Source organism: Fukomys damarensis, unplaced genomic scaffold, assembly GCF_012274545.1.
Source record: "Fukomys damarensis isolate Sample0158 unplaced genomic scaffold, DMR_v1.0_HiC HiC_scaffold_15, whole genome shotgun sequence".
Lineage (NCBI taxonomy): Eukaryota > Metazoa > Chordata > Mammalia > Rodentia > Bathyergidae > Fukomys > Fukomys damarensis.
In genome coordinates, this window is record NW_022900927.1 from 48,019,281 (window position 1) to 48,046,150 (window position 26,870).

The 26,870-nt window shown below is 35.8% G+C and overlaps 1 pseudogene; it reads right to left on the bottom strand.

Moving 5' to 3' along the window:
• Nucleotides 1-59: 59 nt before the first annotated feature.
• LOC104852620 lies at nt 60-26,555 on the bottom strand (annotated as a pseudogene).
• Between the last annotated feature and the right edge of the window lie 315 nt (nt 26,556-26,870).

Genomic DNA, 26,870 nt, shown 5'->3' on the forward strand with positions numbered 1-26,870 from the left:
TGTTCACAAACAGTATCCCAGCTTTAGGGCAGATTTCAGCAAGTCCTCATCTTCATGCTTTAGTAGCGAAGAGGTGAGTAGGATCGAGATCCGGAGCGTGATCTGTAACCTCCACGACTACAGTAAGGAGAAGGTGACCGCCTTCTGTAAACCTGATCCCTGTCTTGAGCAGCTCTTCGTCCACTTCCTCCATCACCACCTCCGTATGATCTGCTGCATTATCCCAATCATCATAGCCATGGTCATATCCTGTGTCATAGCAATCCTGACGGTGTGAACTCCCATATGTAGGACTCCCCCATGTAAATTCCTGGTGTTGGGCTATGTGGTCTCTTTGTTATAGAGATATCAACTCTGATCCTATGCCCATCAAGTTCCATTCCATTGGCACATTCCTTGGCTTCCTTGGCATTATCTACATTTTCAAAATACACAATGGCAAATCCTCTGGAGCACCTAGACTGCTGGTCATATACTATAGACATACTGGCAATGGGGCCATATTTAGAGAACACTTCTCTGAAATCTCTTTCTGTGGTGTACAAGCTTAACCCAAACACTCCAAGTCAACAGTTTGGGTAGGGATTTTTCTTATTCCCTACAGGACACCTTCAAGGAGACAGGAGAATGGCTGTGACTGTGGAGTCTTCGATAATCTCTACTGTAAGACCTGCGACGAGAATGTCTATGGGAATAAGACTGAGATTTTGACCTTGTATACTGCCTTCAAAACCTTCTTCTGGATCGAGACCTAGATTCAGATCTGGACCTGGACTTTGATCTGGAAAGCCTTGGTATCTTCCTTGGAGCGAGACCTTGCAGAAGTATGCCTTGCAGATTTCCCCGATCCGTGAGCACTTCCACTTCTGAAAGTAGAATGGATTCTTACCGTAGTGCTTTCTGATTCCAGATTACTTCTTATCTTAACTTCATTTTTATTCCTTTTCAAATTCTGACTTCTTTCATCTTCCCCACTTGACACAAATTGCTCAATATTAAAAGAGTGGGATTTCTGGTCTGATAATTAGCATGCATTCTTTCTTTTATTTTTTCAAAATTTCAGCTTCGCTTATTCCTGAGCTTCAAATACTCATTTATAAAACTTGTCTTAAGAGGACTTCCGCATTTTCCTTCTTCAACATTACCTTGTTCACCACTGTTCTGTTCATGACTTGTGGCTTGACGTCACCTCTTGCTGGGCTTCAGCCCTTGATGGAGTTTATTGCAAAGAATATTTTATTGGATACAGCCTCTAAATGATGGGTAGGATTCTAATTAGAGAAAGCTGTAATTTTTTGACAATACACAGTCCTAAATATTATCGAATCTGACAGAAATGGGAAGAAAGATCATATAAACAGAGCAGACTCAACACCAGTGCCGAGAGCAGGTTTGGTGAAGGCAAATTGCTGATGTTGCCTTTACAATGAGGAGGAATGTAAGCTAAGTTTGGAAAAGCTTTGGTGCAAACCACTAAGGGCATTGCATACTGTGGTTCAGAAGTTCAGAAGTTTGGACTCATGCTTTAGAAAGCAAGTTGACAAAACACTGCACTTAAGCAAAGCCACAGGATAAACACGAGAAATTCTTTTTTGAAGTCATTTTCACCCCACCTGGCAAAAGAACACTGATACTCAACAAGATCTGCACACAATTGTAGCATCTGGCTCATGGAGGAAGTGGCTCAACTTAGTTCCAGACATGTTGAATTTGAGGTGCTTGGGAAAAAATCAGATGCAAAAAATCACTGGGCACTTGGTACAAACACTATGGAAATTAGTATGGTGATACCTCAAAAAATTAGTATTCGAGGTCCCATTTGACCTTGTTATTCCCCTGCTGGGTATCTTCCCAAAAGAATTGAAAGAATCATACCACAGCTGTATATGTGGACCCATGTTTATAGCAGCAGTTTGTAATAGCTAAAACTTGGAAATAGCCCAATTGCCCATCAACTTGTGACTGGATAAAGAAGATTAAAAAAAAATAAAAAAGGAGTACTACCCAGCTATAAAGAATGAGAAACTAGAGACATAGCTAAATGGATGCACATTGAGGCCATACTCTTAAGTGAAATAAATAGGACACACATGTAAATACCAAAAAGCTTCTCTGGTGTGAGCAGCTGAAAGTGTAAATGAGGATCAAAATGTCTAATAGATAATACAAAACAGAAAGATGAGGACCAAAGGAGGAGGGGAAGTGGGAAGGGAAAGAGAAGGGAAAGGAATACATATGAGAGAAGAGAAAAACAGAAGCTAAGATTTCGTAAATAGGGAGGGGTGGAGAAGTGGAAGGAAGAGCAGAGGAATGGGGCAAAACATAAGAGCCAAGATACAGTAGGTACAGACACAAATTCCCAGTGAGGAGTGTCACCCTACTGTATACCTACAATGTACCAATAAACTGAATGAATTTAAAAATGGATCTTAGACGAAGCCTTAGGCTTGGTAGGTGACTATGAATAAAAGTGTATGCGTGTTTATGTATGAAAGATTTGTAATATGAACAGTTTTGTTAAAGAATGCAACTTTATATGCTTGTGGACTCATTTAAACTCTTACAATATCTCCATGACTCACTTTTCCATCTCCTTAACTGGCTTTACCTCATCTCGCTGACCTGTTGTCACTTCACAGTCCCGCTGTGCTCGGGAAGTGCCGTTTTCCAAGAGATTGAATTAACTGTTCAGAGACTGTGTATGAGCCACAGATTTTAAAACCTATCACTAGACATTTACAGAAAAGCAAAGGGTAAGGTGAGTCTCGTTACCAGGAAAGTACAGGATCCAATGGCAGAAGAGTAAACAGAAGATTGCACACAAAGCCCAGTGCTCACAGAGTGGGCAGGAAATACTCTGTTAAACAACACTTGCTTGCCCAATTCCCAGTGTGCTTTAGATAAGTGAACCCCAATATTTTTGGCACTAGGGACAGATTTCATGGAAGAGAATTCTTCCGTGATGGGGGAGGGTGATTTCAGTATGATTTGATCTGTTACATTTAATGTGCATTTTATTTCTATTTTTATTACTTTGTATATATAGGAGAATAATTATACTACTCACTATAAGGTAGAATCATTAGGAGTGCTGAGCTTGTTTTCTTGGAACTGGATAGTCCCAACAACTCATTTGCCTCTGTAAAAGCCGCACTATATTCAGCTTGTCATTTGCCACTCACTTATAGAATTATTTTTGTATTTAATTTCTCTTTTAGTTTATCCGTACAGGTGTGTGGTACATAATGTTTACATTGCTTGTGAGAAGTTAGTACATTAATACATCTTAGTTCCTTTTTTCAAACCCTTTCCATTCCCTCCCTCTGCCTTCCATTCATCCCTTGATCTCTTTCCTTTTTTTTTTTTTCAGTCAATGGATTTTGATCTGAGTCTGAAACCAGTGATTTGTTATTTGTCAACCTCTCTGTGTTAATATGTTTCTGCAGCTGCTCCCCAGTGCTAGCATCACTGCCTCCGTTCCACCTCTGTGGCAGTCCGGCCATCACAACACAAATGTACCTGAGTTGGGGAGTGAGGATTGAGAAAGGACAGCACACTCAATAGTGTGGAGACAAGAGGTCCCATTTATTACACAGAAACAGCTCCTTTTAAAGGCAGGCCAACAGGAAGCATCAAGCAATATTAGGGAGGAGATCAGATCTTTGGCTATCTGAGTTCCTCCCATCACAAGGTCAAATTTAACAAAGTCCTTGAGCCGGGCGTGGTGGTGCACGCCCGTAATCCCATAAAGCCAGTCTGGATTACAGTGAGCTCCAGGTCAACACTGGTAATCCCATAAACCCAGCCTGGATAATCCCATAAACCCAGCCTGGATTACACAGTGAGCTCCAGGTCAATCTCATCTGCATAGCTGAGACCCTCATCTCAGAAAAGCCAAATAGAGTCATAGATTGTGTCAATGCCTAAATGGTAGAAGAAGTTACTTTTCCAATGTCAAATGCCAGCGGGCTCCCACACACCTCAGTGCACCAGGCATTAGCTTCTCATAAGGAGCTTACGACCTAGTTCCCTCACACTCACAGTTCATAGCAGGGTTCCATTTTCTTGTGAAAATCTAATGCTGCCACTGATTTGAGAGGAGACAGAGTAATGAGAAGACTGGGGAATGGCTCTAAGTATAGAAGAAAATTTAAAAATGTGAAATAAAAGACCCAATCAAAAATACGTATGTAAAATACATAGAGATTTCTCAGAAGTAGAAGAAATGGCCAAAACACACACACACACACACACACACACACACACACACACACACACGCACACACACACACAAAAAAAACTGTTTAAGATCACTGGCCACTAGATAAATGCAAATTAAAAAAACACTAAAATTTTATTTTATATCCAAACTATGGCAATCATCAAGTAATCATATAATAAGTTCTGACAAGGCTTTGGTGCAAACGAAACTTTTATTGGGGGGAATGTAAACTAGAATAACCGTGGAAATGAGTATGGGGATGTTTCAAAGAAGAAAAAATAGAAATGTAATTTGGCCCAAATATTGTCCTTCTAGATATTTTCTCCAAAGATCTAAAGATATCAGATTACAGTGATGAATACTAATGTTTATAGTAGCACAATTCATAATAGCTATATCCTGGAAACAGTCCATATCTCCGTCAACAGACAAATGCAAAAAAAAAAGTGTTATGCATACATAATGGAATAGTACTCAACTATAGAAAAGGACAAATTTGAGACATTTGTAGGAAAGTGGATACACCTAGAAAAGGTAACGTTTAGTGAAAAATTAGATACACAAGCTTAGATATCATATGGTTTCCGTTGTATATGTAATGCAAAGTACAAATAAAGAGCAAAGTAAAAGTCCTATAAAAGGAAACAGGAGATACACTTCTTGCAAATGGGAAAAGGTTCAAGAGACTGAGGGTGAGGGAAGCAGGGGAGGAGAAAGGGCATAAAAAGGTTTAAGATGTGCATGTACATGTACCAGACACCCACAATGAATGTAAGCATTGTAAGTCATAGATGATGATGATGATGATGATGATGTGAATGGGGAAAGGAAATATAGAGGTGAAGGAAGGGAAAGGGCGTGATTTGGGAGGGGAAGGTGAATAAAAAAGAACTGATGTATGTAGGTGTACATATTTCCTATGGTGAATGTAAACTTCATGTACCTCAAACATGCACTCATTAATAAAATTTAAGAATGAAAACCAGATGAAGCTTCATTGGCTTGCCTTCTGCCCTCAATAGGCTGCATTCTGGTACCTGGTAATGGGGTCAGGCAACCCTGCTTTAAACAATACCATTCTGGACAATTTGGTCTGGGCATGCTTACACCGTTCCCTTGACTTGAAAAAAGTCTTGGGAATGTGAAAAAGACATTTCAAGAACATGATGCTATATGTCCTGCCTTTTCTTAATGAAGATACACCTGCAAATGTAAAGATGCTCCAGGCTTCAGTCTGCCCCTCTTTTCTATCTGATCATGCCTATTCCCGAAGTGATTTTGCATTAAGTGTTACAATTTGAAGTACGTTCTTCATGTTGAAGACACCAACTTGGCTAGATGTGCCTGGAGATGTGCATGTCTACTAGATATCTTGAACTTGAGATGGCCAGAGACAAAGCTCTGATTTCATTTTCCCCATCAAAAAACATTCAACAATCTTTCATTCATTTGCTCTCTTAAGCAATGAATGAATGAATGCATAGTTGTCTTACACTTATTTTCTTCTCTTGCACATTGCATCCAAACCATAAGAAAATCCAGAAAGCTTTATTTTCAGAATTTATTTAAAATTCATCACGTCTCTCCACTTTCGCTGTTACTCTCCTGGTATAAGCTTACCTCATGTCCCAACTAGATAAGGACAACCATTTTCTAAATGTCTTCCTGTTCCACTCTTAACTCTTCAGCCTATAATCTGGGAAACAGGCAGGGAGTTATTCTTTTAAACATATGACAGATCATGCCCTTCCTTTTCTACTGCTCTTCAGATTATAAAAACCAAACTTTTTTGCCAAAACTCCAGTTACTTGTCTATCCCCCTCTAACTTTTGTTCCCTTTGTTCCAACAAAAATAGATTCCTTGCTGCTCCTCTCACTCACTCAGCAGACTTCATGCTCAAGGCCCTCACACTCAGTGTGGTTTCTGCCTAGAATTCTCTTCTGTCTAACATTTCCATAATTCACTCCTGCTCTACCTCTAGGTGTTTGCCCAATGGTTAGCTCATTACGAGGTCTTTACTCATCATTCCTTACAAAATAATTACATTCTTAAACCCATCACCAGCATATAGTAGATGCTAAAAAATGAATATTTACTATTTCATCTGACATTTTGCTAACAAATATTCTATGAGTCAAATAAATAGCCTAAGATTTCACGTCTACTACATTACATAGTAGGAATTTAGCCCCATGTTGTCTTACTCCAACGCCTTATGTATGGGGATTTAAATCTCAATTCTGATTTGGAAAACTACAAAGAGAAATACTTGAAACAATGAGAGGAAATGGAAATATATTGGCTACATAGATGGATTAGAGGATATTAGAGTAGAGATTCTTAATCCTTTCAGGTCATGAATTTCTTTGAAAATCAAATGAGCTACTTGGATCACTACACACACACACCCCAAAAATGACCAGAACATATTTATGGACTCTACATTATACTCTAGCTGAAAGGGAGAAGGTGGTGGAAGAGGACAGAGCTGAAGATAACTTGTGCAGATTATTCTTTTGGGATTTTGATAGCAAACAAAGAAAAGACAAATGATCTTTCACGATCAAAAATTTATGACTGATATTACTATAGATTAATTTAAGTGTAAATTATTCGAATATGATACTTAGAGACAAAAGGAACAAAGGAGATCACCAAACATTCATTTTGTACACAAAACAGCTGGGGCTCAGATGTACCCCAGTGGTTTAAATTCTCATCGTTGAGACAAAGTGCCCGACACTCGCAATTTAAAAGAAAAGAGGGTTATTTTGGCTCACAGCTACAGTCCGTGGTCAGCAGGCTCTTAGGTGAAAATGGCATGGTCGAAGGGCCTGGATGGAGGAAAACTGCTGGGTTATGGCGAGATACACCCTTCCCGGCCACGTTCCCAGAGACCCGCCTCCAGCTAGATTTCACCTCCCCCACAGCAAGAGAACCACGGCGCCCTCATGAATGGGCGTCTTCTGAAAGCCTCACCTCTGAACACATGAGCCTTTGGAGAACTTTTTAGATCGAAACCATAACATCCATCTTTAATCCACTGGCAAGTAGCAAATTAAGGACTAGACTTCAAGTGTCACCAGTCAAGGTTCACATTGTGCCATCCCAAACTATCTCCCCAGAACTGGGTTTCCCCCCTAATCCTCTGAGGTGTTTTCAAGGTATTTTGACATACAAGATATTGGTGTTTTTTCAACATCAAAACAAATATTGAACAAAGATAATGGAGAGTGCTTTGCACTGGAATTATTCTTTTATGTTGCTGAAATATAAAAAAAAATCACTTTATAATTAGCTTATGGATTTGAGTAATTTACTAGCTGCTTATGAATATTGGATGGCTAAATGACAGAATAAAAATATAGACAAGGCTCAAAAATCTGGGGCTAGACTTCATTCCGTTCTTCAAGTCCCTTTAATCTGAAATTTGGTTTTCATTGTGGAAACAGCTGAAATAGTGCAAGATTATGACATTGTGGTCAATTGCACAATTACAAGGATTGTTATATGTTCCAGATCTCTTAGACACAGTAAAAAATGTCAATGTATTTTCATTTACTTGCAGAAGCTTACAAAATATTTAAAATCATCAAATCTGACATGAAACCAAGTAATGGTTAAGTGAAATACTTAACCCAATTTATTTATCTATTTATCTGTCTGCTCATCTAGCCATTCGTGTACTGACTTTAAGAAAGAACCTGGCCATTACAATGGAAAACCTCATACATTATTTATGGACTCTGAGTGACTGACAGGACTACCTAGAGTGCCAATGTACTCTCTGTTCCAGCTTATCAGTTAACCAGTGAAATTTAACACGGATCATGTCAGCTTTAAACTTAGGAGCGTCACTGTATAAACAGAAGAAGCCAGTAGGAAAATCTTGTTTTGGAGTTTTCAACTCATTTAAATTTAGAAAAGGCTGTTTCAGTGTGGTCCTGCTTCCAATTAATGAACTCCAGAAAAGGATTAGGTTTACCTCATTCAGTCTTTCCAAAATAGACTAGCCTTGAATCACACAAACTCCAAGAAAAGGTAAATACTCTATTCTGACTCAAATTAACGTAGACAGGGGAGACAATCCTATGTTGTTTATTTTATTATAGCTTGAGTTTAGAGTCCCTCAAGTTAAACTTAATAAAAGAGAGACCAGTTTTATCGAAAGTTTAAAAGAAGAGCTATTTGTTTGGAACATGTGTTACTTTGGGTCAATTTTTTTCACTTACCCAAAGTTTGCCATTTCTATTCAATGAAATGACAATGATAATTGATTGCTTGTATCAGTGGAAAAAGGTGTACACAATTTGAGAGATTTTGGAGGGGCTGCTAAAGAGTTGACTACAAAAACTTAAAATATGAAGTATTTTAATGGTATTTTAAGATTATAAGGCAACTAGGTATGCATATTTGTAAGGTCATATAAGGAAACACATACCCCTATAATGATGTTTTGGGTAAGTTCGGTGGAAATCAGAACACATAATCACAATTTAGGTTCTTTTAACATGAAAATAGTCAGTGATTACTCTCTCAAATTTACCCATATACTTACACCAACAATGAAGATTCCATGTAAGGGAATCTAGGGTGGCATAATTTTTTATCTTACTCTACCCTTGCCAATTTCTTTGAACTTCTATCTCAGTCAGACCTACAGTGCTTGATTTTTAAAAATGTTTTGATCATGCCCACCAGAACACATACATTTTCATCCTTTCTAAAGATAAATCAAATTCACAGATTCTGTAACACAAGAATATAATGAATCTTCTGGCTATCTTATTCAAAACAAACTATTTTTCAGGGGTAAAGAAAGCCATAGGAAATCCACTGAGTTTGGACAAATTACTAATATTGTTGATAACTTTTTTTTCTGTTCTTTTTTTTTTTTCAAATAAATTACGGAGCCTAAGAAATCAATAGAGTTGTAAATTAAATCTTTTTTAAATTAAAACAATTAAGCTTGATGTTCCATTCTGTCATCTCACAGTAGCTATTCAAGCAAACCAAAAATACCAATGTGCCAACACCTGTAATCAACAGGAAAAGTCTTTTAAACTAACAAATCATTCTTCCCACTGGAAGTATAAACAAAACCCTAATTGGAGGTTTTGCTCACCATTCTCCCCTGCTGTGGACACTACTTATTGTCTGATGTTTAAGCAGTTACATCAGCTGTAATTTCCAATTGGCAGAAGATAAGAACCAATGCTGATTCAGTCAAGGCTACTAGGTATACTTAAATTGAGCCCACTCTAGCAACTTTTAAATACCAGCTAATATGAATCATTTTGATTATTTATTTTAACTACAAAGAAACTAATACATAGTGGCGATGGAGGGCCAAACTTTATTTTTAACTACTTTTATGTACTTAAACGCTTTTAATCTTCACAGTGTGTATTGAATATAGATACTAAAACCATTCTGAATTTACTGATGAGAAAAATGAGGTCAAGTGGCAATTTATGTTAAGCATAACCACTACTAAGCAGTGGAAGTGAGATTTGACTACAGGTAGTCTGAAATCAGAGTCTGTGCTTTGCATTTATTTGCAAAAGAAACATGCAAATAAATAAAAATAGGCTAGCATTCAAGTTCAGACAATTAAATTTAACATAATGTGTGGACAAGGTCCTTCGTGCAAGTCTCCTGCATTTTATATAATCTCATGGATTCTGAGATCCATAGTTTGTGCAATAAAATATGAGTATAACCTTGATTAATATAACAGAAGGAAATCAATGAAATTCAGTAACAATGCATGAGCCGTAGGAACAATTAAAATAGTGCTAAGGGCATGTTGCGTGCTTCATTTCACCTCAGAACTTACATTTTCTCACATTATTCCAGAATAAAACTTTGTTTTCTGCTTTTTTCTTATTGTGGCTAACAACATCCTTTAAGACTAGACTTTCTTGCTCCCTAATGCAGGTATCACTAAGTTGCAAAATAGAATTCTGTAAAATTCATTAAAAATAAGCAAGGAAAATGTGGTGAAGGTAAAATAAGGGTTAAAATGGGAATTCCGCCAGGTGGAGGTTAGAACGTAGAACATTGAGTCCCAGAATCCTGCACATAAACCAGAAGGAGTGAATTTTAGCTCCTGGCTTCTTAGCAGCCTAAGTGGGGAACTCAGTTACTTTAGATAGAGTCCAATATGGAAATTAAAATCTTGCTCAGGAATATTTCAGTTATGCTGAAAACTGCAGAAGATTTTTCATGAGTTCAAATAAAGCAGACACATTATGATGTAATAAAAATATATCCTCAACCTATACCTTAAGAAAAACACTGTGAAAGGTTTCATATAACTATTGCATATAATTAACCTTTTAAACAATAAATAGATAATTATACAAATTTTGGTTAATGTAACAGAAGAAAGATATAAAGATGCCAAGAATAATGGTAAATGCCTGTAATCCCAGCATTCCTGGAGACTGAGGCAGAAGGATCGAAAGGTCTAATCCTGTCCAGACAGGGCAATTTGGTGAGAACCTGCCTCAGAATAAAGATAAAAAAGGCTGGCTATAGACCTAAGTGTGTAGGCCCCGAGCTCACTCCCTAGTACCTCAAAAAATACAAACAAACAAAAAAGATAGTTTCTCTGGTGGGAGAAGCTGAAAGTGTAAGTAAAGATGAAAATGGATGATAGATAATATGAAATAGGAAAAAAAGGTGCAAAGGGGAAGGGGAAATGCAAGGGGTAGAGGAAAGGAAAAAGGGGGCTGCAATTAACATGTGAAAATAAAAAAAACGGGAAAAAACCTTTGTAAATAGGGAGAGGATGGAGGGGTTGAGAGGAGGGCAGGGGAAGTGGGAAAAAAGGAAACAAGATAAATTATGTAAAGGTAAAGGTACAAATCTCCAATGATGAATGTCATTATATTGTATAACTAAAATGTACCAATAAAATTAATTTAAAAAAGGAAAAAAAAACCAACAAAAAGATAAACACAGAAAATGTAGATAAATACAAACTAAAACACATATACAACAAAATTACACCCACACTTCAATTTTGTATGCATTTTAACTCTCTTTATAAGACATTGTCTTTGTAGGTATAATACTACATATTCTTCTGAATAATACATAAACTGGATAAATAATATTTGAACCAAAAATGTCATAATATGGCAACATATGTCTTTTTGTTGAAAATGTAGCTTGTTTCCAATTTTACGTAAACTGATTTTATAGCTGAAATAAAAGTTTGTATTACCTCACGTTTAATGTTTTGTAGAACAATTTGCTTTGGATATATCAGCATAAGGTCAGGGAAACTAATGTTTTAAAGATTTTCAATGAAAGAAAGTATACTTTTAAGTGTTGCAAAAGGAATGCTGAATACAGAAATATTTTATCTAATAACCTTAAAGATTCTGAATATATTTTATATTTTAGATAATTAGGTGCAGATGTACTTGCTAATGCTATAAATTCTTTGTAATTGGAAAGTATTCAGTTAGAGATTTATAGGCTATATCTATACTATCACTGTAAAAGAACTATGTAAGGTAGATATCTTACCATGATCAATCTAACAAATTTAACTCATAACCTATAAAATGTAAATTTATGTTTTGACTGCATTGACAAATGTCCGGAGAGAAACACAATAAAATTGTAAAAGTTCAGTAGCTTACAGTAATACAAACTTGTATTTCACTTACCTGAGAATCCGATGTAGTTACTTTTGCTTTGGGTCAGGGAGGATGTCTGTAAAATGAGTCATTCAAAGGCCCAGGTTGATAAGGGCTCTGCCATCTTTGACAGTGCTTCTAACGCCACCCTCATGGTCAACACCCTACTGGTGAGACTGTGAGAAAAACAGTAGAGAAAACACACCCTGCTTGTCTTTTTGTCTGAAAATGATGTCACTTTCCCCCATATTTTACTAGCAAGAATTAGTTATATGGCCTCTTCTAATTTCTATTTCTCCAGCCTTGGAACATCACTTAATCCTTCAAACTTTCAGTATTTCCATTTGTAATGGAAGTAAGAAGAGTAATTAGCTCACATGGTAATTAAGAAGACTGAATACTACAAAGCACTTAGTTCAGAGTCTGACTCATGCTAAAGGCTTAATTATAATAAACTAATAATCATTCTCACCACTTTTAATGTAAGAGGCATAAAAGAAGAAGTGCTTAAGTAAATATCATAATTAACAAAAATACAGTTAAAAACTCTCTAAAGACTGGAAAAAGTACTTACTAAGGAAAAAATAACTTGTTTCAGACCACTCTATAGTTCTAAATACACTGAAACAAGTTTTAAATAAAAGTATCATGGCTAAAAATTTTATTATACATTACCAAAAAAGATATATAGATGTAAAACAATGCCTATCAAGATACCAACAGTATTATTCATGAAACTAGAAAAACAAACCAAAAATTTATATGAAACCAGATGAGACCTAGAATAGCAAAAGTAATCTTGGGCAATAAGAACAAAGCAGGAGACATAAAGATCCTAGATTTCAAACTATACCAGGAAGTGAGAGCGATCTTCACAAAAAAGACACGAGGATCAGTGGACAGAATAAAGGACGTGGAAACAACCCTGGGCACATTCAGCCATCTGATCTTTGACAAAGAGGCTGAAAACATGCATTGGAAAGAGATGTTTAACAAATAGTGCTGAGAAAACTAGTTATCCACATGTAGAAGAATGAATTCAGACCCACTGCATATTAAAATAAAATCAAAATAAAGACCCTAGATATTAGAGTAGAAAAATTAATTTGTTGGTAGAAAAATTGATGAAACTCTTAAAAACACAGGCATAAACATGGATTTTTCTGAATAGAAGGCAATGACACACACACCAAAAAACAGCAAAATACAGCAACTGGGATGGTATTATACTAAAAAGCTTCTGCACAGCAAGGGAAACAACCAACAGAGTGAAGAGACATCCTACAGAATGAGAAAAAAATATTTCCAGCTACTCCTTGGACAGAAGACTAATATCTCAAAAACACATGAACTAAAAACCTTAGACCCTCACCCCCAAATAAAAGACCCAGGCAAAAACCAAACAATTGAAATAGATACTGCTCAAAAGAAGAGCAAATGGCAATAAGTACATGAAAAATGTTCCATATCTTTGGCCACTAGAGTAATGTAAATCAGAATATCCCTGGGATTCCATCTATCATCGTGAAGGCAAAAAATATTCCATCTATCACCATAAAGGCAAGGTTGTGGGAAGAAAGGAAACTTTTACACTGTTGGTGAGAACGCAAACTGGTACAACTACTATGGAAATCAGTGTAGAGTTTCCTAAAAAATTCAAAATAGAGTGTGAAAAACTATAAGGTACATAAGATGCTAATGGTAAAATTGACAATGTGAAATAGGAAGAAAAGGGCTAAAGGTGTAGGGGAAGTGGGAAGGGTAGGGGGAAGGAAATAAGGGAAAAGAAAAAAATTGAGGAAATGAAAGAACGAAAATGAAGTATTTGTAAATAGGGAAAGGGAGGAGGGGGTGAAGGGAGGGCAGGGGTAAAGGGAAAAAATGACAACAAGGCTTGTCATGTAAAGGTACAAGGTCCCAATGATGAGTGTAACTGCACTGTATACCTAAAATGTACCAATAAACTCAATGAGGAAAAAATTCAAACTAGAAATTTCACTTGTTGCAGTTATATCTTTTTTTTTGGTTTCTTTCCCAAAGAGTTAATAACATCACATTATAGTCATACATACATAGTCATGTTTATAGCAATGCAACTCACAATAGCTAAATGACTTAACTTAATGGTGGGGACAGCTCATGTGTCCATCAACATGTGACTGGATGAAGACAATGTAGTGTATACCACAATGGAATACTACTTGGCCATAAAAAGGATAAATTAGAGAAATTTGCAGGAAAATAGATGCACCTTGAGGCCATAGTGCTAAAGGAAATAAATTAGTTGCAAAAGGCTAAATATCACCATGATTTCTCTTATTTGCTAAACCCAAAGTATAAGTATAGATACTATAATTTATAATAATTTATTACAATAATATTTTATACAGTGATTTATTATGATTTATAATAAGTATAAATAATAAATATAAATAAGCATAGAGAAAATGAAGATGGATGGTAGGAAACAGCAAGGTAAACGTTTCAGAAATGGGATGACTATCAGATGATGGAGGGAGAGTACAGGGAGGGATGAGAAATAACATGAATTAAAATATGCTACGTAAATATACCAATTCCCCGTGATGATTATATTCATTAAGTGTCACACATGTGCTACTAATAAAAAGAAGTCTAAAAGGGTAATAATTATTAAAAGGCAATGCGTATGTTTTGAAATTAATGAGATTAAATAAGGAGAAACTTATTACCAAGGACAGTGTGGAAGAATCAAAGCACAAAAGGCCTTCATCACTATCTTGAAAAGATTGTCGAGTTTTGATATATATAGTAGAAAGTCGCATTGTGTGTTCAGATTTGAGCTTAAAAAAAACACTCAGGATATATTTTTGGTGAATCTAAGGTACATACTTTATAGAGTGTGAGAGGGAAACCCAGTTAAGAGGTTGTAAAGAGAGCCTAGGTAAGAAATAATTAATAATAATAATAATACATTTCACAAGGCGTGAGTAGACATTAGTGGCATTAGATTAGACAGAAACGGATGTATTTGAGAATATTTCAAGTGCAGAAGTGGTCGGACTTGGTAATGGGCTGGACCGTGGATGAGGAACACACATCGAAAGGGTGACTGAATGTCTCGCTTTGGTACTACGTAGAAGGTAGTGATGACAGTCACGGTGTGAGGACTCTTAGGGGAAAGTATGAGATGGCAAGTCTAGTTTGAGTAATTTTGGAGGAGGCAAGTGGAGGTGGCATACAGATACATAGATCTATACAGATTCATTGGCAGTAAAAATGTTAATGCAAAATCACATAGAGAATACAACTGACATTTAGTCAGACTTTTTCAGTCTTGGCATCACTGGCATTTTGGGCCAAATAACTTTGTTGTGCAGGTCTGTCCGAGGCATTTTATGATGCTTAGTGTCCTAGCTGAGTCACGACAGCCAGAAATATCTCCACTTTGCCAACTGTGCCACTGAGGGCAAAATCTGCAGCTGTTGAGAAATACTGCTTAAGTAAGAAGAGAATATAGTGTAATAAGAAAACCATATAACCGAAATGAGACCAAAAACCTTAAATTTAATTTGGTACCAAAATATATGGCTAAAGGAATTTTCTTTAATTGGAATAATTATCATGGATATAAGAGTGGCTAACAAGAACAAGAACATGACATTTTTGGATGTGCTATTGTGAAACTGGTAATATCCAGGATAGATGGAGAAGAATTAGAGATTTCTGAGGGGTTGAAGATGCGATTTTCTGGAAATAACAAACTTTGAAAGGTATGAAATATTTGTAAATTCTAATTTGGAAGTGTTATATCCTCATTGTAACATTTTTTAATCCTGCATATACATGAAGGCTTGACTGAGAGGCAATGTTCTTGCTGATTCATTTTCAAAAGAGAAGCAGGCTAGTTTGTATCTATTGTTTCCAGTATTAATGGGCACAGATTGGACCACAATCTTGTTTTTCATTTGAGTTTTTTTTCTATTATTATCATTTCATTTCTGTTTCATTATTATTAATGTACTTTACTGCCTTATGAAGAATCTTAGTATCTTTGATGGTGGATAGAAGTTAAGGCTTTGTTGAATTAATAATGGTAAAAGCATTCATGTTGAAAGCAGCATTGTTAGTTACAAGATACTAGCAGTATTTTTTTAATATATGGTCTTATTAAGCGATTCATATAAATTTAATGTATTTGTATTAGAAATCTGATTTGCATCATTGGTCTGATTATTAGCTTTTTAGGCAAGTAGTCATTTTATCTTGTTAGTAGGCAAAAATTATTTTATTGCCTTAAATATGCATATATATAATATATTATATATAATCATTTTTCAAACAAAACTAATGGAGCTTGAAGTAATTAAATTGTGTAACATTTTCTTCTTTCACTAACATTATTGTTTTCTATAACAAACATGGAATCGAGTAGTGTCTTCTAAGTACATGTATTTAAATTTCACTTGATTGTTTCTATTCTAAATGTTTGAGATATTACAAATCAGCTTCTTTGCTGTATAACTTTCATTTGGAATACATAGTATGACAAGTTGTAATTTTCCTACAATTGCCAAATCCTTTGAAAATAAAAGTTAAAAAAAGAAATAGAAATCTCTTTTAAAATAATTTGAAGATCTTTTTTCCCCCTTAATGATCAGAAATTTCTAAAATCCTGGTTCCTAAAAACCATGCCATTTTGAAATTTCCCTGGCGGACAGCATTGCTCTGCCGCATTACATGTGGTTAATGTTAGTCACATCCTTGATGTAACATAACACAAGCTAGCTAAGGTAATCCAATGTGACATATGACAGCATCGTGAGCCCAGTCTGGGATATTTGAAAATATGCCATCTTTCAAAGACTATGGATAGATAGCATGGTAAAGCCAAGACTGTAAACTCTGCCGCTTTCATTTTTGAACACAACATATGCAAGGTTCTGTGATAATGAAAGGGCAATTTCCATTGTGGTAGACTCAAACAAATAGTAACAAAAGTATAACTTTTCCTCATTTGAGCGTTTATACTAGAAGCCACTAAAGATAAACCATTCAAAAAAGCAACCACTAACGATGTGTGATTTTTACATTATTACAATTATAAGAATGAGCAAAAAATTTTCAGATATTGCACAGATGAACTAACAAGAACTAGTAATATATAAAGAGGTGGGAAGTAGACATTCTGCACCCAGTTCTAATACCATTTGTTAAGAGTGCTCAGGTCGAATCAAGTAATTTTATTAGCATTAAAGGAAAAGAGTTTAGAAACATGAGCACTCAGGCGCAAATATAAGTTTTCTACATATGTTGCTGCGTTTCTCTGTAAAAAGTCTTTCTGTCCTCAACCTAATTTATTGTGCAGGCTGTGGAGAATTTGAAAACCATGTTTTCTTCTAGGATTACTTCAAGATCAGCTCCTTTGGTTTTAAATTTGTTTCACATTTGTTTGAGTAAAAAATACTAGCACTAATAATTCTTGATGAACAGTGATGAATTACAGAAATGAAAATAATGTGGACACTAAATTCGATAGGAGATGGAAGAGGAAATTGGACATAATAGGAACTTCTTAGGCTGAAAAGGTAAAACTGAACTACAAGGTAAAAGATCAGCAAAGCTGTTCTTTTTGTGAGATTGACAACTGAAAGTTGTAGCATGTTATTGCCTTGCTCAATTATATTTTAAAATGCCCTAAACTCATGAAAAGCTTTCTTATCAGTTCATTTAAGTAAAAATCATTGAGATTTATAAATGACCTGATTTGAATAAGTGTGGAAAATAATTTGCTACAAGATCCCAGTAATGAATGTAACTGTACTGTCTACCTAGAATGTACCAATAAATTAAATTTTAAAAAAAGAAAATAATTTGCTGTCTTGCAAATTAGAAATGTATATCTTTGTGTATAGAAATATACAAATGCATTATTTTCACATTTAGTTTATTTTAAAATGATGAATATGGCTGAACTGCTGAAATTATTGGGGTTTTAGGAAGAAATGCTATTTATTTTATCTCAGGAATGGTAACAAAATTCCTAATACTATTATTACTTGGTGCCTCGAAATGTTTTTCTTATGTTTTCTTATTTGAAACTACAAAGTGCACATTGTATATTATGAAGATAGATTTTCTTATATTCCACAGAAAGGAAAACTGAGGCTCAGAGTTTTTCTACAATTGATGGAATCCTAATTTTGATTCAGGCTTTAAACTTGAAGCCCACTACCTTTCTTTTCATAGTGCTCATGAAATTAGAGGTTTGTTGAGTCAACATAAAGGTGTCAAAATTTAAAGACAATTTAGCATTACATGGAAGATGTATCTGTGACATTCTGGTTTTATATTTTTATAACGCTGTAATAGCACATAAAAATTGCTTCTTAAGTCCAAATTGTAAGTAGGCCTAATCAAATAAGTGGCTAAAAACTTAGTAATATTTCACTTTTAGTGTTATAGATTATATTGGAATAGAAATGTAATAATGCCCAATGAATCAATAACAAAAGATCTGGTATCTTTAGTTTTATAGAAAGAAATAAAAGTTGCCAAAATATTTTATTCATTAGGTTAGTTTTAAGAATGCTATTTGAGCATCTTTTGCAATATATTGAACATTTGCAATATATTCTAGAAGATGTCCTACCAGCTGAGATAAAATATTAGTCGGTCTTTGGAGTCTGTTGTGACTACATTTTTCATAGCTTATTATTTCTCACAGAAAGCTATGATATACACTAAGAATTGAAGCTTACAAAAATTATATGACTTATTCAGGTCCTATAACTAATAAGTTGCAGACTAAGGATTTTAACCCAGTCATGAAATTGAGAATTTAAAATTCTGAAATTATCAAATGATATGTATATAAACCTTGGAAGAAATATAAGCAGATTATAAATAAATAACAGAAAAGTAAATCAAAGAGAATGAGAGTTTTTCTAAGTAGCATTCTAGTATTTCCAAGACCTATCTAGGAAGAGCTGTGGGATTCAACTGAATAATAAATAATTCTGTGGTTATGTAGGAGAGTTAACCACTGAATCTCCTGGCTAATCAGTTGGCATGCATTTGACCTCCTGTAATACACTAAGGCAAAACATGGGATTTGGGTTCAGACAACTCTAAATTCATTCCTTTGCTGTCTGTTTAAGTAAATATGTTACTTTAGACAACTTTGTCTATCCGATCCTTTTTTATGTATATATTTATTTATTGAGACAGGATCACACTATGTAGTTGACACTAACCTGGAGCTCACTGTGTAGCCCAGGCTGGTCTCAAACTCACAGTGATCCTCCTGCCTCAGCCTCCCGAGTGATGGGATTACAGGAGTGCGCCACCACACCCAGCTATCAGATCCTTCTTGAATTCCTCTGTAAAATGGCTACTAGTGTTTTTTACCTCTGTTATTTGAAGTAAAACCATTAACAAATAAGTGCGCCACCACACCCAGCTATCAGATCCTTCTTGAATTCCTCTGTAAAATGGCTACTAGTGTTTTTTACCTCTGTTATTTGAAGTAAAACCATTAACAAATATTTGTGTACCTAACAAAGGCAAAACTCCATGTCTTGTGTGGCTTGTAGATCTTTGCAGGTCAGCTACAGCTCTGCTCCCTGTAGCCACTCCTCCTGTGGTAAGTTGGTCCTATGGCAAAGAGAGATGCAGGAACCACAGGATGGCTCAGATAGGATCTATTTGAGTGGTCTATGCATCACTATCACTGACCTTTCAGTGTATCAGTGGAAGTCACAGACCCAAGTCTCATACGAGCAGGACAGGAACGCATCAAAGTCTCATTGAGAAGAGAGAGAACAAGTGGGAATAACTCCGTAGTCTACCACCACACCCATGGGATTGCCATCATGATTGGTGAGGAGATGAAAAAGTAACCCCCAGGAAGAATTTCAGGCACATACTATGTGGTCTAGAAATTTTATTTCACTCATTGTCAGTTTAGAGCCTAGCTGAATAAAGATAAAGCTCTCTGTGTGTGGGGGAGTTATAGTTTTACACATGTATCTGCATAAAACAATAAAAGAAACATGATTAATAAAATAATGAAGCAAAGCTTCAATGGAAAGCTCACATTAAGGACTCTAGGTGGAAATAACTCATATGAAATCTCTCAGGGACTTGGGGACAGGAAGAAATTCCCTACTGAATGCTTTTGCAAAGGTCTCTTTTCTGTGTCATGTGGTCAACTGCCACAAGAGGATTATTCTTTAAAGTGAGTAATGAATTTGGTTCTGTACAGATTTTTTGGATGGATTCTTGAGGAAAAAAAGCCAAGAAGTTTTGCCTTCTTCCCCCAAGATCAAGGGCACCACTGTACTTTTGGTATGGGGGGCTTTTGCCTCTGTCCTGCCATCAGCTGAGTCGTGGCTGCGTGATGATTGGCAGCCCAGGAAGTCTTTCCAGCGGGGCTGCATTTTAATTCCCAGGTACCGCTTAACTGGCAAAGTGCTCTGAGTCCCTTTGAAATAAAAATCCTAACAGTACAAAAATAGTTCTTCCCTTCAACTGACAATCAATAGCACCCACTGTGTAAATTGTCAGTACAGTATACAGTAGCTTTTTGTGAATATCTGGGAAAAATTTATATCCCAAGACCAAAGTAATCAGCTGTGATGATGTATTACCATTTTCCATAATAAATTCTAATTGGGAAAAAATAATTTCAGTAAAAACTGAGTTATTTAACTGCTTGCACAGAAACAAATTTTTGAGAATTCTATTGTGGGAGAAATTTATAAGAATGTTATTGATAAGCCGTTGTGCATTATAAACATATTAAATAATAGAAATCTCTTCTCAGATGATTTTGTATTACAATGGGAGAGTCTCTTCCCTTCTAAATAGAATATATACTCAGAAAGTTGACATAAATGGGCAAAGACAGATAGATGTTGATTATTTATTAATAAGGGATCTCATAGTTTATAAACCTGTTTGATATCATTTAAATGAAAAAATCTTACAGATTCGCTAGTTTTTGTAGTCCAATGTTTTCTTTTCTAAAGCAACATATCTGATACGTTGCAAAATTAAATAATGTGATTAGCGAAACATGAATAAATTTTTATTTAAAATCCCATCAGTCATTTATAAGAGAAAAAAGTTATAGACGAATAAGCCTCTTCTTAAAGGTGTGTGTCCTTTGAACTTAAGTTCAGTATAGATCAAAGTGGAAAGTTCAGTTGACTCACAAATAAATAAATAACTAATAAATGCATCTCTGAAAGCATTTTTTGGCACTGTTTACAATATTGGGATTTGGAGCATTCTAAAGCTTCCCTCTGAATTTCGAGCCTAGCCAAATAAAATAATGTGAAATAAAACATGTACTTTATGTTCCAGCTCGTAAAACGAGGGATACAAGATCGTGAATGATTAGAGCTAACTGGTGATTGCCCGTGGATCATGTTCAGCAGAAAGCTGCCTTAGTTTTTGCTCCAGTTCACAGTCACTGTTTAAAATCAGAGGTTAGAAAAAAAAAAGAGGCTGTACGCTGTGTTAATTGAGTCAGGAGCATGCTTTCTGCTCACTTTTGATGCTCTGAAATGGAATGCAACAGTTGCGAACACAAACCGAAACGAGGGGATTCCCTGGCGCGGCGGCTTCACAGCCTAAACCAGCTTGCGATTTGCTGTGACACATTCATTCCTTTCACCTCTCCCACGAGGCCGGCTTTCAAGGGCATTTTTGAAGAAATATACAATGCTCTGTGGGAAAAGTGGGAAAAGTACTCAGTTATGTTTTGAAAATCTCACTGCAGACTGCAGGAACAAATTCCATTTCACCCAGTTTTTCCTAGTCAATATCTCAAATCGCTGCCTCAGTTTGGATATACCTAGTCTCAAATATTCTTTGCCCTGCAGAGGATTCTTAGGTTTAGATTATTTTTTAAAAATCTACCTTGTACAGATAATTTCTGTTTTAGTTATTTTATTAAACCTAATAATGAGGCTTTTATGACGACATTTAAAAAATCACACTAAATCTAAAGATAATTTATCCACAAACTAGGCTGTGGATGGTAATAACGTCAGTGTATAATTCATATGTTTTCCTTTTCCAAAAGTGAAAACTGACAGGCGTCTTATTGCTGATTTCTATTTCTCAAATGTTAGAATCCAAAAACAAGATTACACTATATACCAGAACGATCTACTACAGAAAACTCAGATTCATTCACAGAAATATATGCAGTGGATTGAAATTGTGAGATTTTTAAAATATTTAAGTGACGGCTACCTGTGTTTGACTCTTTTCTGAAATTTAAACTTGCCTTATCACCACTACCTGAATTATTCTCAGGAAATGCTTTTTTTCCCCCAAGATCTCTCTAAATTTGGAAGTCTGTAATCAGTTTTACTTCTATTGTGAAATCTTACAACTGATAGCCAAAATTAATAAGGTAGAGGATTGTTGCTATTGACAATGCATTTTTCTTTACACCAATGTTATTATTTGAGTTAAAAATTAATAAAATCTAAACAATATTAATAAGGTAACTTACAAACAAGTTTAAGATGTATTGAAGTGAAACTCAACCCTTTTTGTGTTGAAACTCCTACAGTTTTCATTAAATCCTAATACACAGAATCCAGCTGCACTGACTTCATTTGATGGAAACATTTGATAATTGTTCACCTTATACCCTCATCATCTATAGACATTTTCTACCACTCTCTCCTTAAAAAAATAAAATAAACTCAAACATAAAAGTACAAAAAGGAAAAACAAAAAGATTACATAGTCCTAACACGAAATAAGAAAGTAGCAATCTCTGAAAATAAAAACAGAAACCTCTACAATAATGTTTTATTTATCACATACAAACGTGTTTTCCTAAGAATTATTTCCAGTGTGGGCCACCATATGGAAGTGGAAAACCATTACAGAAGTGAGCTAAGATGGTTTGTATCACCTGCATAACTTGTTTTGCTCTATGCCTGCAGGCTTCAAAACCCGCTTCCCATATTTTTTTCCTTTCTTTAAAAATAATGTACATCAGTTTAATTTATCCCAGGTCCTGACAGAAGGATCAGATTTTAAGCGTTTAATGCTGTGGTTTCAAATCCAATTTCTCAGTGTTCGTCATTTCAAAAGTGGCCGAATTCAGTTCTCGAAGAGGTTTCAGAAGTTGGGGCGGATCGGCATTACTTTCTGAAGCCCCACTTTACTGCTAAAGGCGGCTCTGTATGGGAAGAAGCGGTTTGGTCTGAGATTTTTCTATAGTGCTCCAGGAAATACTAAACCCTCCACCTACTCAACAAGAGCCTCTTCTTACTGCTGTCAACCCTGGAATACTTTCTACACTCAAACAGCATCTTGAATAAATCATCTATTTACAGGTTTTCTGTACAGGGGCGCTGATTGGTCGGTGCCTTTTCCTGAAAGGAGGATATCAATAGGTCTGCTCAAGGCGGATTCCACTGAATGTGTTTGGAAGCGACTTTCCTTATGACCGATGGCATTTTTACCCATTCAGACACTGAGGCACTAGGTCCCAGCACAGTAAATTCATTGTAGGCTCTCTGTATTGGCAGTGGCATGGGGGGGAGGGGGCTTCAAAAGGTCAGGAGTCCAGATTCCTTCAAATAAACATCCAGAATCTCAGATGGTTTTTTTGAAATGGGCCCAAGTTTACTTGAACCTCTTTCTCTGGTTTGGAAGTAAGGCTAAAAATTTCACAGAAACAGATTTTCTTGTGAGATCTCAGAATGTTGTGGTTTTAAGTAAAGAAATAAACAAACTTGAAAAATGAAAGGCAAAATTGGCTCAAACTCACCTGTTTCATTCTGTAAAAGGCCTGAAACTGAGTGGCATTGTGTAATCTTTTAAAAAGAAAAAAAAAGTAAGATAAACAGAGTTTGGTTGTGGTTTAGCCTAGAATTATCAAATGTTTCTCCTGAGGAGATTTAAAGCAACTTTTCCCCTCCTAGGTCCTCAGTCCTTGTGTTTCAGTAACTATCACCTATTTTGCAACACATTGCCCTTGTCTTCAGTATGGGAAACTTCAATATTAATCTTCCAATTTTAAGTTGTCAGTAAAGAATAACTCTTTGGCCATTTAAAGTGGAATAATTTCCATCTATTTCTGAGTGTGACTACTTTCAATATACAATGTTGTATTTGCATGGCATCTCTATCATGCAAAAAGAAGGTACATTGTTTCAGAAGCACAATTTTCACATCACAAAACATATTATATAATCGTCAAACAACACATGATTAAGCAAGCATTTTAATCTTCATTTTATAAGTGATAAAGTAATATTTTATGGAGGTATGGTAATTTGCTCGATTTTACACATATTCCTACTACTAATATGAAGCAGAGGCAGTATTGAAAGTGAGGATGTTTCATTTAAAACACCATATGCTTTACTACTAATTTATGAAATTTCCTGTGTAGTAATTACAGTTTTCCCAAGATGTTTTTTGTCCATTTATTCCTAATTAAAATCTTTAATACTAACAATTACACAAAATGCATTATATATCTCATGGGTTACCTGGAAAGAGTGATTGGCTTAAAAATTATTCTTAGCTGTAAACAATACATTTTCATAGTTAATAAGTTATATTAAAATTGCACTACTATAAGTTTGTAAGCACGCTATCTTATAAAAAGACCTTTTGTATCTGTTATTCCATTCTGATCCTTGCAACAAGCCAGGAAGATAGGACATCTTGATTCACATGTTAAAGGGAAAAGAAACTACGGCTCCATGAAGTGAAGAGAATTTCCCACTCATAAAGTTAAGAGAGAACCAGAAAAATGTCCAAGTCAACTCTTTTATATACGTAAAGTGCTTGTAGCAAAACAAAGACTACACAATTCTACCTGGTGATTGGTCACCTTTTAATATCTCTTTTTATTTTCTCCCTCTTTCTGCTTTTCAATTACATTGCATTTTCTCCACAATACTGCATAACTCAGCTTTGTACATATATTGTCCTTCCGATAGAAAGTGCTCTACACTAACTGATAAAATCCAAACGACTTTTGCAAAACCCAAAGTAGTCTGGACACATGATACCAATGCCGTTCTCGGGCTACCCATTTAAGTTATGTATCAAGTCTAAATTTAATCAAGGCCACATTTTATTTATACATTTCATGCATTAAACTCATTTAAACTTTTAGTCAGATTTCATTAGAAGAAATACTACCGTGCACATGATGCAGTAGTAAAGCTAATGTGCTTCAGGAATTTGAAAGGAGTTAGAGATCAGGGGTCTGATTTCAAAATTTCTTTTTCTTTCTCTGCTTAGTTCTTGCAGCAGGTCTGTGAGAGGCATAGTTTGTTTCCTAGGACACTAATACAGTCAGCATGCTCTGTACAAATGTGTAAACACAGACATTCCCTGTAATCAGGGAGGCTGGTGTCTTAAGGCAAGATTATGTTTTTTTAGGAAATGCAATTTATGTTCAGGATTAAGTTTCCCTTGCAGACTGATAACGTCTGAGGTTCGGGGAGATGATAATAAGTATTGTGTCCTAACTGCCTGCCCAGCGTTTGAAGTCTCAAGTCAGTCTTCCTGGATCACCCTCAGTCTCTGGGTCTCAAGGAAAACTATTTACATTCTCCCCTTCGTAGAACGAGGACCAAAGTAAACGGTATGAAAATCACGTACATTTAAAAATTCAATGCATCTACAAGCTTCATAGGGAAGCGCAAGCAGTACAGAATGACACAAGGATAACATACAGATGACACCAGCACTAACATCTTTCTTCACAAGTCAGGAAATTTAAATTTATGTCTGGTGCTTTGGGATTCTTGAGGTTGAGGTTCGGGGTGGGTAGCAAGTTAGACATGACTTAGAACGTAATCGGTTTAGTCTGCTTGTGGCAAGGCCCTAATATTACAAAACAAGTTAACTATATGACAAATATTCTTTCTTTATAAACAAAGGTTCAAACAAATCCACCCAGAATACCAAGTAACGTCTCACTATGAATTTTCCCATCAAAAAACTGCTGTCTTTTGTAATCCAGGAAAAAATGGCTTTCACAAGTTAAAAGGGTAATGTTCATATCCCAAACACAAGATTTTGACTTAATATAAATTCATGAGACTTCTTTCTCCTCCTCCTCATTTCTTTTCCATTTTTAATACCCCCAGAGATCAGAAGCCACACCAACTCCCTTATACACTAAATGCACACTGTACAAAAGAAAACTGTATTCTTAGTCACAGCTGAGTGTTTTCCATCTTTAACAAACAACAACAAAAATCCCAATTGAGTTTAATATTCAAAACTGGATATTTTTTATCACAAATGGCATTTTTTTTATTATGGTTAACAGGTACAGTATGGAGAGATATCATAACCACAGAAACTTCAGTCTTCCTGGGCCTAACTTTAAGAGCTGGAGTAGCACTGGGCAGGGTAAGGGGGAAGTTTGCTTGTTTCTCCAAACATATCTGCTAAATTACCTGTTTCTATCAAGTAGGAGGTTGATAGAAATTCCTGAAGAATTCCGCCCTGAACAGATAAAGTCCTTGTGTAGCTTTATAATGAACTGTGTAACTAGATGTGCTCTTTCAGGCAGGGATAGGCAAATTTTCTCTATTCTGACTCTTCCTGCTGTTTTTGTCCCAAACTCTGGAAACAAGACACGTCGTAGTTCAGAAAAGTATCGCTTCGTCTCTCTCCTGTTTTGTCCCATCTCCCGCAGAACTTTATGACACTCACCCCACCTTCTTTGCAAGACCATCTATTTAATGAGAAGACTTTCCTGGCCCAAGAAGCAATATAAGTGACCAAGAGGTAATATAAGTGATTATGTGCTTTTTGCTCATAGAGTTAATGTTGATGGCAGAGGGCTAAAGAATTGAAAATAAGGGGTGAAATGGAAACTGACATCACTTTAGCTGCAGTCCCGCTGCCTTAACTGGGGAGAAAAATATTAGTTCTTGTCTAACTTACCTTTTCCATAAGGTGTGAAACGCACCCCGTACAAAGGGAGAATATGAAACCCAGA